The following is a 13,956-nucleotide window of genomic DNA, read 5'->3' on the forward strand; positions in this document are numbered from 1 at the left end:
GGTAAGCAACTTTTCATCAGTTTTATTCTTTAATATTAAATACCCATTGATTTCTACACCTAGATTATGTGTTTTTAAGGTAAAATTTGGGGGATTTTGGACTAGGGATTGGAGAGTAAGATTTGAGGGTTTGAGGGTCGATTTGTGGCCGGAATTGGATGATTTTGGTATGGTTGGACTCGTTATTGAATGAGTGTTCGGATTTTGTGAGTTTTGTCGGGTTTCGAGGCGTAGGCTTGGGATTGACTTTTTGGTTGACTTTTTGAATTTGGTTAAAGAACCTAGCTTTATCGTATGAGATTGATTCTTGTAGTTTGTATTGATTATATTGAGTTGTTTGTGACTAGATTCAAGTCATTCGAAGACCAATTTGTGAGGCAAGGGATTGTTGGAGCATTCAGTTGCGCACTTTAAGATAAGTAACACTTCTAAACTTGGTATTGAGGGTATGAACCCCTTGATTACGTGTTATATGGTTAGTGTTAAGGTGATGTACATGCTAGGTGACGGGCATGTGGGCATGCACCATGATAATTGTGATTCGGTTGATTATGTGGTACTGTGTAGTTACCTAATCTTGTTTCTATCCATATAACTTCTACGTGTTAGAGTAATTGAGCTGTGATTCATGTTAAAAATTATGTTTAGGCTATGTGCTTATTCTGTTGTGACCCACCGAGGTCATTACTATTGTTGAGTTATTTGCTTAATTTGCCATTTTGTAGTCAGTCATATTCATTCATTTGCATATCATAGCTCAGTCTCTATTATCATTCATTGTTACATCATGTTATCATTGTTTGGGCTGAGTGGCATGAGATATTTTAGCCCATGATACTGGAGAGATTGATAACTGAGTTGGGGCCTAAGAGTCGTGTTGTAAGTGATTTGTGGATCGGGTTGCACACTGCAGCAGGCCATATTGGCTTTATATCTATTATTATTATTATGGATCATGTTGCACGCCGCATCAGGCCTTATTGGCTTATTTATTATTATAGGATGGGGTTGCATGCCACAGCAGGCTATATTGGCTTTATATAGCTCTTGGACAGGAATCGCCCCTCCGATGTCTTACATACAAGCAGTGAGCGCGAGCACCGTATAGTGCTAAGTGATTGTGTGTGATGAGTGGGAGTTTTAGCAGACAGATTGAGTATTCTGAAAGTGTGAGTTCCTGAGATTATCACTGTTATGCATTATATTGATATGAATATTTAACATATAGGCATAGGGATGTAACATTCCTCATGCCAGCTGTACTTGACATATTTTATCAGTGTTGAGCTTAATTTGTTGAACTTGAAAGCATGCCTAAATTTCTGTACTGTGTATAAGTTGAATATGGAAGTTCTCTATGTTATTACTGTCATTATCTTGTTATATCTGTGTTTCCATTATTTTGATTCAGACTGTATCTTTCTAAGCTCGTCACTGCTTTCAGCCCAAGGTTAGTTCTGTTACTTATTGAGTACATTGGGTCATGTTGTACTCATACTACACTCTGCACTTCGTGTGCAGATCCAGGTATATCTGGATACTGCGGTTGCTAGATTTGGTGCAGTAATCTACTCGGAGACTATTAAGGTAGCTGCTATGACGCCCGCAGACCTCGGCTCTCCATCATTTCAGTTTATTCAGTATTGTTCTATTTTCCATACAGTTATATTAGAGATTTCGACTGTGTTGACACTTATTAGCTCATGTACTCGGTGACACCATGATATTTTTGGGATTTGTTGTCGTTGAGTTTCAGTTATTTTTATCAATTATTTATGAGATTTTTTTTCACTGTTAAACTTGTTAAAAATCATGTTTTTTTAATTCAAATGCGTAGTTATTATGTGATTGTCATCTTGCCTAGTAATATGATAGGCACCATCATGACAGGTTGGGATTTGGGTCATGACAGGTTTACAGTGAGTGTCTTGCCATAGCCTCATCACTACCTCGTCGAGGTTAGGCTCGATACTTGCTGAGTACATGAGATTGGTTGTACTCATACTACACTTCTGCACTTCTTGTGCAGATCTCGGTGTTGGTCCCAAGGGCGCGTAGTGGAGTTTGCTCGGATCTGATATATGTAGTATTCTAGTGGCTAATGTACTCTGTGACACCAAATCTTGTGTGGTTATGTAAAAGGCGTTTTGTATAGACTTATTATCATATGTATCTGAGTTACTTTTGTTCTATCTCAATATGTTGTTATTTGTTAGGCTAGCCCCTTTTTTTTTCAGTATTAGCTTGCCTAGCAAATTTCCTATGGTAGATTGCTTGTGAAAATAAATGTCACTAGGGCTCTACCAAAATGATCAAGGTGCTAGATCCTGATCGAAGGTGTGCCAACCAAGAAGTATGGTACGATTAGGTTCCAGAGTATTGTGCATCATGCTTACAATTTGGGAATGACTACAATGCTTCAAAACAAACTCAACTAGAACAAAAAATAAGCTCCACCAGAACAGAAGCCAGAAGAAGCACCCAAAAATAATCAACGAAACCAAGATAAGGGTACTAGAAGCCTCAGATGACATGGAGGTACAAAGGACCAGTAACTATTGAAGCTCAGTCACATGTGCATAGATTAGGCACTTAGAAACAGCCTCCTCATACCATTCAGACCGATATGCAAGTTAGGGAGGAAGTTAGGAATGCATCAAAGAAAATCAACAAGTAAAGGAAGTCAGTAAGTAAGCCTAATGCTAATACCTACGACAAATGGATTAAGCCCACTAACTGAGTATGTGCAATTGCTACATCACCATCCTATAGTGGTAGAAAATGTGGGACAATTTAGCTCTAATGGATATGGAGGAGGAACTCAGGACTTATCCCTACCATCTATACCACCATGAGGATTGTGTTTTGAAATATTAAAGGAGTGAATACAATTTATAACGAAAAAGAGTTAAAGGAGTTTATTAGATTTAATAATGTTAGTTTGTTAGCAATAATAGAACGTAGAGTGAAGATGCACAAGGTTGTACACATTGTGGAAGGTGGCTGGTAATTGGAACTGGGCCTCAAACTATGATTCAACAGGGCATGGTAGAATCTGGCATATATGGGATTCCAACATAATAAGGATTACAGTAGTATGTGCAACTCCTCAAAGTATTCATGGGATAGTACATATCTATGCTTTAAATATGACTCTCTCTCTCTCTCTCTCTCTGTCAACTAGGTATGGATTACATACTGTGGAAGCCATGAGAAGCATGTGGACTAAGTTAAAGGGAATTCACATGTATAAACAAAGACCTTGGGTTGCTGTAGGTAGTTATGTTACTGTTTTAGAAGTGATGATAGGATTAATGGGAATCTAATTACAGTTATGAAAGTGAGAGACCTCAGATAGATCCTGCAATACACATCAATGGCTGAACTAAAAACTGTTGGGGCATTTTACTTGGAACAATAGACACATTTACAGTAGAATAGATAGAGTTTTGGTCGATGTTGAATAGAAATGTTGAATAGATGCTAATGTTTCCTCACCTCGAAGTACTAGCAAATGAGTCCACAATATTCAAATCTTTCACCTTTGAGCACCACGAGTAACATCAAAAAACAAGAATCGACAATCAAAATCATTCTCTTAAAATCAAGAACATCCAACTTGCAACCAAGCATCCGATTCAAGCCTAAACAATCCGGATTCCAACCAAATAACATAAAGAACCTATACTAAGTTCCGAAACAATAATTCAACTTCGATATCATCAAACTCAACTTCCAGTCAAACCTATGAACTCTTCAATCCTACAAATTGTCAACTTTTGACAAATAGAGCCAAAACATCCTAGGAACCTCCAAATCCAACTTTGAACATACGCCTAAGTCCAAAATTACCATACGAACCTATTGGAACCATAAAAAACCCAATCTGAGGTCATTTATACAAAACTTAAACCTTAGTCAACTCTTATAACTTAAGCTTCCAGAATTGAGACTAAGTGTCTCAATTCACTCTCAAATCTTCCCGAAGCCAAAAAACCACCGTCGCAAATCACAAAGCCACAACCACTCATACGAGAAACATTAAATAGTGGAATATGGCTCAAATAATAAAATGACCGACTAGATCGTTATAACTTTTTAGTTTTAAATACTTCTTTTAGGTTTAATCTTGATATTTTGTTATTATTTCAATGTTAAGTATATTTTATTAGATAAATTAAAAACCACTAAAGATATTCACATTCTTAGGTACTACCTCCGTTCCAGTTTATGTGAACCTATTTTCTTTTTGGTCCGTTCCAAAAAGAATGACCCCTTTCTAAATTTGGAAATAATTTTGCTTAAACATACAATTCTACCTTTAATGAGAAGCTTTTATAACCACACAAATACGCTGGATCCCTTTTTGAATTATTTAGGACCACAAATTTCAAAAGTCTTCATTTTTTCTTAAACTCTGTGTCCAGTCAAATAGATTAACATAAATTGGAACGGAGGAGTACTAATTTTGTTTTAAATTGCAAAATAAGGAAAACTCACAAAAAATACATTTTTTTCCTTTCTAATTTTGGTATTATCAAGTTAGCTATTGATTTTGTAATTTTTTTTAGTAGTTTTATATCTTTTCTAGCCAAGAAATATTTATGTAGTATTGTTGCAATAGTATTATTATTTAGCCTTTTAAGAGGAAAACATAAAAAATAAAAACAAGAGCCAATGGACTTCTGACCAATATTTTCTTTTTTCTTCCTTCTAAGATTCTCTTTTTCCCTATAAACTAATTTGTCATGACCCAACTCCCATCATAAGTCGAGTGGTGCCTAGCACTGCCAGTAGGGAAGACAACAACTAATCACCACAACGAATAGTCCACAACACATCTTAAAGCATTTTGAGAATCAAAATAATTGGAGAGACTTCTCAACCATACGTGAGATATCAAGTATTATTAAAGAAGTTCGTACAATGATCCAAATGCTAAATCAACTAATACAAAATACGACCAAGCGGCCTACAATCCCATAATCCAGTATCAAAAGTGCATGAGCATCTTACATAAATATATAATACTACTACAACCTCACAACCCGATGTCACAAGTGCATGAACATCTTACAGGAATATACAATACTACTACAATAATTGTCTGGAATAGAACATAAACAAATATAGTAAATAAATAGGAAGGGGACTTCGTGTGCTACACATCATAGCATAGAAAGCATCTCACCACAATGTTTACTCAGCAGTTGTGCCTATGCGTCTGAACATTCACCAGATGGGCATGTCCTAGTACCTGCACAATTTGTGTAGAAGTGTAGTATGAGTACGTAAATTAACGTGTATCTAGTAAGTATCTAGTCTAACCTCGAAGAAGTAGTTGCAAAAATTCGATATCGACACTTACTAGTTGTCCAATAGTCATATATACATGAGAAATAGAGAGGTATGAGGCATGTCAAGTAGAAATGAAGCAGATAATTATGTACGACATACTTTCTAATGAAGAACCAAATACAAAACCATCAAGTACCAATTACTATCTCGAATAGAGTATACATGACCAATAACATGTGCGAATGCCAAATCCGAGTCAATATGCTCAAGCATGAACTGACTCCCTAGCAAAATATTACACACAATCCTGTCGAGACGAATGGCCCGATCCGATAAGAATGGTGCTTAGGCGATCATACATTCCACATAATCTTGTCTAGGAGAACGTTCCAATCCCATAAGAGTAGTGTTGAGGCGATCAGCCTGATCCAATAAGAATATCAGTGAGGTGTTCTCAAAAGAGTACTACTAAGGCGATTAACCCGATCCCATAAGAATATTGAAACTCTCGACGGGTCACTAGCTCAACTCATGAGTGTATGAGTTAAGTAATCATGAAATTTTCAAACAAATAAGTACAACACGGGAGTAAATTTCTAAAAGAGGGTATAATTTCACGGTTAATCAAGTACCATGTCAAGTCTTTAGAATATCGAGCTCAAAAATTATGCAAGTCTAGTCATAGGCTAACCATGAATAAAAGCATTTAAACAGGTAAGATTAACTAAAGTAGTAAATCTAGTGCATGGTATAACTCTAAGTCTACCCGGACGTGTCAAACCTAAAATACGTACATACGCTCATCACCTCGCACGTGCGTAGCTCCCATAACACATATTACATAGCAGATATAACACCTACAGGGATAAGTTTCCTCTTTCAAGTTTAGGCAAGAGACTTATGTCGCTCTAAAATCCGATGTCGGATCCTGCGCCGCTCTAACACCTAGAATCAACGCCGAAGAACCCGAAACTAGCCACAGAACATGCAAACCAACCAAAACATACTCAAGAACCCATAATTTATCAATCAGAAACAATTCTCAACCACGTACGAAAATTTAATCAAAAGTCAATCCCGGGCCCACACACCTGGATTTCAAAAATTCTCAAAACTAAATGCTACCCGTAGCACCATGAGCTCAAATATATAATTTGTTTTCAAATCCATATCCAAATTCATTTTCATATTCCCCTTCTACCAAATTTATCTTTCTATCAAAATTCCATCATTTCCAATAGCTTCTACCAATTTCCATATTAAATTGCATATATATATTACATGTATTTAGCTCACAACAAGTTGGAACAACTTACCATATAATAGATGACGAAAATGATCTTCAAGATTCACCCCAGATTGCCTTCCAATTAGAGAAATGAGATAAAGTGAGCTAAGCCCCAAAGTTCCAACTTATAGGTCTGCCCAGGTACTACCCTTCGCGAATGTGGCACGTGCCTCACATTCGTGAAGCACAAAATGCTTCTGCCGAAAATTCCTCTGCGTGAACGTGATACAGACCCTTTTGAACGCGTTGCTTTCTAGCCCAGCTCCTCCGCAAATGCGACCCTACCTTCGTGAACGCGAAAGCCTAACTCTTTCAGCCCGTGATGAACACCAGACACCAGTACATCAGTCAAATTCAAACATGCTCTAGATAGTTCGAAACTCACCCGAGCCACCCGGGACACTGCCTAATCATACTAATTAGTCAGAAAATACTACCCGGACCTATCCAAAGCCTCCAAACACATATAATAGCATCACATCCACTAATCAAAGCTCAACCCACATCTTTGAGCCTCTAAGCTCTAAACTTCCAACCAAGCATCCAATTCACTCCCAAGCCCTTGGGCCGACTCCAAGTCATCCGACTAAGTCTGAATACCCATAAAAACTTGATCGAGCTTCTAAAACACAAATCCAAGCCCGAATTCCCAAAATTCAACTTAAAACGAACTTTTTCTGACACTTAAACATTCAAAATTGCCAACTTTCAACATAAGGCGCTGAATCGCTCTCGGACAACCGGACACTTGATCTGAACATATGCCCAAGTCTAAAATTACCATACAAACCTATTGGGATATTCAAATCCCAATTCCAAGTTCATTTACTCAAAAGTAAAAATACACACAAAAAAGTGGATATAATCATAAATTCATGTTGCATGATCTCAAAAAGCAATAAAATGAACCTGAAAGTCATGAAAAAGTAATAAGTATTTGTCACTAGGCCAATTCCTATGGACCTACAAAATTTCAGACCAATTGGACTCCGTAAAAAAAATCAGCATGTATACTAATGTGCTAGTATCTTGTGTTTATCGCGTTCGTAAAAGGAGTCTCGTGTTTGGATGAATGAGTTGGGCTAGAGGACTTTTTCTCTTCGCACTCGCGATGGTGCAGGTGCTTCATGAAGAAGGAGCTGAGGCTGTGAGTTATGCTTCGCGAAGGTAGGGTCACGTTTGTGGAGGAACCTGGGATGGAAGGCATCTCATTCACGAGGGTCTGTGTTACTTTCGCGAAGAGGATTCCTGGCAGAAGCATTTTGTGCTTCATGAACTTGAGGCACGTTTTTCCTTCACGTTCTCTCATTGCAAGGCGATCTGGTGTGATTCTTGAAAACCATTTTCATCATCTATCATAAGGAAATTATTCCATCTTGTTGTGCGCTAAATACATGGACTATATATGGAATTTAACATGAAAATTGGTAGAAACTATGGGATTTAAGTAGAAACCTAAAATTTGGTAAAAAAGAGATTTGACCACAAAATCGAATATGGATTAGAGAACAAATTATAAATTTTATTTCATGGTACTATGGGTAACATCTACTCTAGAGAATATTTAGAATCCGAGCGCGCAAACCCGTCGAAAGTTTCAGTATTCTTATAGGATAGGGTTGTTCGCCTCAGCAGTACTCTTAGGAGAACACCTCAGTGATATCTTATGGGATCGGGTTGATCACCTAAGTACTACCCTTATGGGGTCTGGCCTTTTTCCTCGACAAGATTATGTGGAATATTTGATCGACTCAGCACCATTCTTATGGGATCTAGCCATTTGTCGTGGTAGGATTGTGTGGAATATTTCGATAAGGAGTCAGTGCATACTTGAGAATATTGACTCGGATTTGTCATTTGCACATGATATTAGTCACGTATACTGTATTCGAGACAGTAATTGGTACTTGATGGTTTCGTACTTGTTTATAGCGACCTGACCTGTCGTTTTGAGTTTTAGCATCCGTTTAGTGGTTCGATGTCTTGAGTGGCTTTATATTGTGTATTATGACTTGCGTGTGTGGTTATTTTTGATTTTCGAGTGTTCCGAGATTTGATTTGGAAGAATATTGTTCATTTTAGAAGCTTAAGTTGGAAATATTGACCGAGGTTTGACTTTTGGGAGAACAACCCCGGAACGGTGTCGATGGATCCGATAAGTTTGTATAGTGATTTTGGACATGGGCGTATGCCCGAAGTAGGATTTGGAGGTCCCTATGTTTGTTTGTCATGTTTTGCCGAAAGTTTGCAATTTGAGGTTTAGAAAATTCCTAAGTTTGACTATGGGTTGACTTTATGGCTATCGGGTTTGGATTTTGGTTTTGGGACTTGGAATAGGCCTGTTTTGTTATTTGGAACTTGTATGCAAAGTTTGGCATCATTCTGAGTTGATTTGATGAGAATTGGACGCGTGGTTGTGTTGTTAGAAGTTCTTGAGTTTCAATATAAATTTCATGCGTTTTGTTGTCTGATTCATGGTTCAAGATGTTATTTTGGTATTTTGATCATGTGATCTAGTTCGTATGATTGTTTTAGACTTATGGATGTTTGGTTCGGAGCTCGAGGACTCGGTGAGTTTCAGGCGCGTTTTGAAGCATTTGGAAGAGTTTTATTTTTGCTTGTTTTTTATCAGATACTTCAGGTCTCGCAAATGCGAGACTTTGTTTGTATTTGCGACCTTTGCATTTGCAAGGGGGAAGTTGCATTTGCAAAGTTCGGTGGGGTCTATCATGTTCTCATTTGCGAACCAAATGTTTGCTTTTGTGATGGGGACCTGGGCTAAGCTAGTTCGTATTTGCGATCAAAATGGTCGCTTTTGCGAGGTGTTCAATGTTCGCATTTGCAATTAAATTGTCGCATTTGCGAAGTTAGAAGGACTGTGATGGATGTCGCTTTTGTGATCATTCTTCGTATTTTCCCCAGATTGCTTTTACGACACGTGCGCATGAACATAAGGGTTGAAAAGTCGGGATTTCATGTAAGTTCTCTCATTTTAGAAACCTAGAATCGGTAAGAGGCGATTTGGAGAGGGGACTTTCACCTACAATCATTGGGTGAGTAGTTTTAATCTATTTCCAACTATATTTCATGATTATATATTAGATTTAACATCAAATTTATGAGAATTAAAGAGAAATTTTGGAGATTTTTGTCTAAGTTTTGAAAAATAATTTATTTAGATTTGAGAGTCGAAATGGACTAGGATTTAAAAACAAAACACATATATGGGCTAGTGGGGATATGGTTAGTCGGGATCTACCCTAGGACCCGGGTTTTGACCGGGCGAGCCCGGGGTTGACTTTTGTTGACTTTTGTAAAGATCGTAGTTTTATCTATCGTAATTGGTTTCTCTTGTATTGTTTGATGATATTAAGTCATTTTTCATTAAATTTGATCCGTGTGGTGGCGGGTTTTAACGGAAAGGATATTTTTGAGTGTTGATTTGGCCTCGTTTAGGTAAATATCTTGCTTAACTTTGTGTGAGAAAAACTACCTCGTAGGGATTGGTTTGATTGTACTATTTAAATTACGTGGAAGACGTGTATATGAGGTGACGAGTGTGTAAACGGCCTTATATATGGAATTTTGACCGATTTAGACTTTATGTTTCTTATATACATTAATTGAAGTTGCTCTATCATGATATATCCTCCATTGTTAAATTTACTCTTACATGCTTTATTTAAAGTTGTTAGTACATGCTCTATCTTTTATTGTCAAATATACTTTATATGCCTTAATTAAAGTTGTTGTCTCTTTTATTGTCATGTTATCTCTTTCATTGTAGAATTATTCTTATTTGAAGTCGTTGTCACATGTTATCTCTTCAATTGTTGAGTTATAGTTATTTGAAGTCGTTGTTACATGTTATTTCTCTCATTATTAATTGATTCTTACTTGAAGTCATTATTACTTGTTATCTCTTTCATTGTTGAGCTTATTCTTCCGTTTCATTGTGTTGTTGTAATTCTTGTGTTGATTTACTTGTCGTATTCCCGTGTTATTATTGTTGTTATTGTACTCATTGTTGTTGAGCCGTGGGCTATTTGTGGTTGTGGTATTGGAATATTTGTTATGAAAATGTTGTGGCATATGGGCACATGTGGTATGAGTTGTTATTTTGTGTTGTTATGTTTTTGGCACATGTGGGATTGTTGAAAGTATTGTCGGGTATTTGAACGTGAGTTGTCTGTGCTATTGTTATTATTAATATTTGCACATGCGGCATGACAAAACGGTCTACATATGTTGGATTTGCGCATGTGGTGAGACAAGGTGGGATAATTACCTATGTGCATGTGGCGGGAAAAGGCGGGCATTTACTTTATTGTTGCGCACGCGGCGAGATAAAGGGGCTTGTGTCAGAGATGATTTGTGATGGCCTGGGGGCTTTGCCATTGACGATATTTGTGTGGTGGCGTGACTATCTTGTGTGAGTCATGCATATTATGAGTTTTTGTTGTGTTATTTCCAATGTGCTACTTGGTGTCTCAGATCTTACTTGTTGACTTCTGTGATAGTACACTTGCACAAGCATACACTGTAATCTGTCACCTATATTAGTCCAGGAGTATAAATCTTGATGTTCATTAATGATGTAATTGTATTCTTGTGTACCTACCTTTTGTGTGAAAACTAGACTGTTAGCACCTGAGGTGTCCGCGCGAATATAAGATATTGTTAATGGTATTGGCACATAAGTTGTCCGTGTGGCACGTAAATTGTCTGTGCAATTGTGATTGATAATGTGGGCACGAGATACCATGTGATTATGATTCGTGATCCGTGGCTCGTGGTTCGTGAATATGAGGTGTGGTACCTTGGGGTGATTCTTGTGTACACCTTGTGAGAGGACGGTTGATTAACTGGTTGTCATTGTGTTTGGATTACTTGCTGTATTATCACATGTTTACTCCTTGTTGCTATTTGTTGTTTCTTCCCTCATTTTCTAGCGTTATATTGTTATTCTTTTTATGTTTAGCTTTACATTAGTATCTGTTCCTCTATAGCATTATATTAATATTTTGCTCATGTTATTATGTCTAGTAGGTGTCTTGATTGTATATCGTCAGTACTCCACCGCGGTTAGTCTTGATACTTACTAGGTACCGCTGTGGTGTACTCATGCTACACTTGCTGCACATTTTGTGCAGATCCAGGTACCTCGGAGCGTGCTGGTCGTTAGTTAGATGACTGTGAGTTGTTGCGGAGACTTCAAGGTATACCTTCCATCATGTTTGCAAGCCTCAGAGTCACTTTCTGTTGTCGTTCATTACTACTGTTTATTTCTATTCTAGAACAGTGTTGTATTTAGATGTTCTGGTGAACTCAGTAGAGCTTATGACTTCGTACTACCGATTTTGGGAATATTTTAATTTTTATTCAGTATTGAGGTTATTATGAGACTTATCAGCTTTATTTAATGTTCTTAGTCGTTATTTCTGTCATATTCTCTCATGTGTTAGGCTTACCTAGTCTTAGAGACTAGGTGTCATCATGACTACCTCCGGTGAAATTTTGGGGTCGTGACATTGGTTCTTTTATTGGAATGCATGTTTTACATAAGTATCTACTTCGTTGCTACTTGGCATGCCTTATACTTGTCTATTTCTCATGTATATTGACAATTGGACCACTAGTAAGTGTCAATGCCAACCCCTCGCAACTACTTCTTCGAGGTTAGACTAGATACTTACTAGGTACGTGTTGATTTACGCACTCATACTATACTTCTGCAAAATATTGTGCGGGTACTGAGATAGGTCCATCTTATGGTCGTACAGGAACGTCGACGCAGCTGTTAAGGAGACTTCGTGGTGAGTTGATTTTTATGCTACAATCCGCAGCACACAGAGTCCCTGTCCTAGTTATTTACTACATTCTATTCTAGACAACTATTGTAGTACTATCGTATATTCCTATAAGATGCTCATTTACTTGTGACACCAAGTTTTGGGATTGTAGACTGCTTGGTCGTACTTCTTTTTGGTTGATTTAGCATTTGGCTATTATTTGGATCTTTGTACGAGCTTCTTTAATAATACTTGATATCTCACATATGATTGAGAATGCTCTCTGATTATTTTGATTCTCAAACTGTTTTATGATACGCTGTGAACTATTGATTATGGTGATTAGTTTTTGGCCTGTCTAGCAGCGGCGTGAGGTGCCATCACGACTTATGGTGAGATTTCGGTCATGATATCTTGGTATCAGAGCACTAGATTTATATAGATCTCACGAGTCATGAGCAGTCCTAATAGATTCTTGCGATCGGTACAAAGGCGTTTGTATCTATATGTGAGAGGCTATAGGGCTTTATGAACTTTCCCCTTTCTTGATTCCTTATCGTGTGACTTTATTTTGACTTGAAGCATATAGCTTCAATTCCTTCTTACTCATTCATACACGATGTTGAGTACTCAATATCAGTTGTGCACCGGTATGATGCTACAGATGTGGTGCAGGATATATTTCCCTTTGTTATGAGGGTGGACTACTATCGCAACCTTGTGGAATGGTGTTCAATCACTACAACCCTAGTATTGGTGCTGCCCACGGGTTCAGGGCTATACATAGTGAATTATGATACTTCATACGTTGGACTTTGCGCGGTGTTGGTACAGAATGGTAGGGTGATTACTTATGTGTCACGGTAGTTGAAGCTTCATCGGGAGGACTATTCGGTTCAAGATTTGGATTTTGGCTCTATTCCAGTAAAGGAGAGGAATTTGGGATATAGATGTTCAGGCTTTTGCCGATAGCTTTGCGAGGTTGGTTATTTCAGAGTTTAGTAGATTTCTCGCTTGTGTTGTTGCACAGTCATCCTTGTTTGAGTGAATTAAGGCTCATCAGAATGATGGTCTCCATTTTCTTATCCTTAGGTATACGGTGTTGTTAGGTGGCTCTAAGGAGGTGGTCCTTAGTAATGGCGGTGTATTGCGACTTCAGGGTCGAATTTGTGCTTCCAATGTTGATGGTTCGAGGAAGATGATCCATGAGAAGAATCATAGCCCGTGGTATTTTATTCATCCGAGTGATGTATACATGATCGTGATTCGAGGCAGCATTACTTTGGGGCAGAGGATAAAAAAGGACATCGTTGGACATGTTTAGGCTGCTTGAATTGTCAACAGGTCTGATATGATCATCAAAGACCGGGTGGTTTGCTTTAAAAGTTGGCTATACCAAAATGGAAGTGGGAGCATATAGTTATGAAATTTGTGGTAGGATATCCACAGGCTTTGAGGAAGCTTGATGCGATTTAGGTCATTGTGGACAATTGACCAAGTCTGTGCATTCATTTTTTGTGATGACTTCTTACATTTTGGGAGGTTGAATGCGCCGAGAGGGGTTTGATGGAGATACAA

Source organism: Nicotiana tabacum, chromosome 17, assembly GCF_000715075.1.
Source record: "Nicotiana tabacum cultivar K326 chromosome 17, ASM71507v2, whole genome shotgun sequence".
Lineage (NCBI taxonomy): Eukaryota > Viridiplantae > Streptophyta > Magnoliopsida > Solanales > Solanaceae > Nicotiana > Nicotiana tabacum.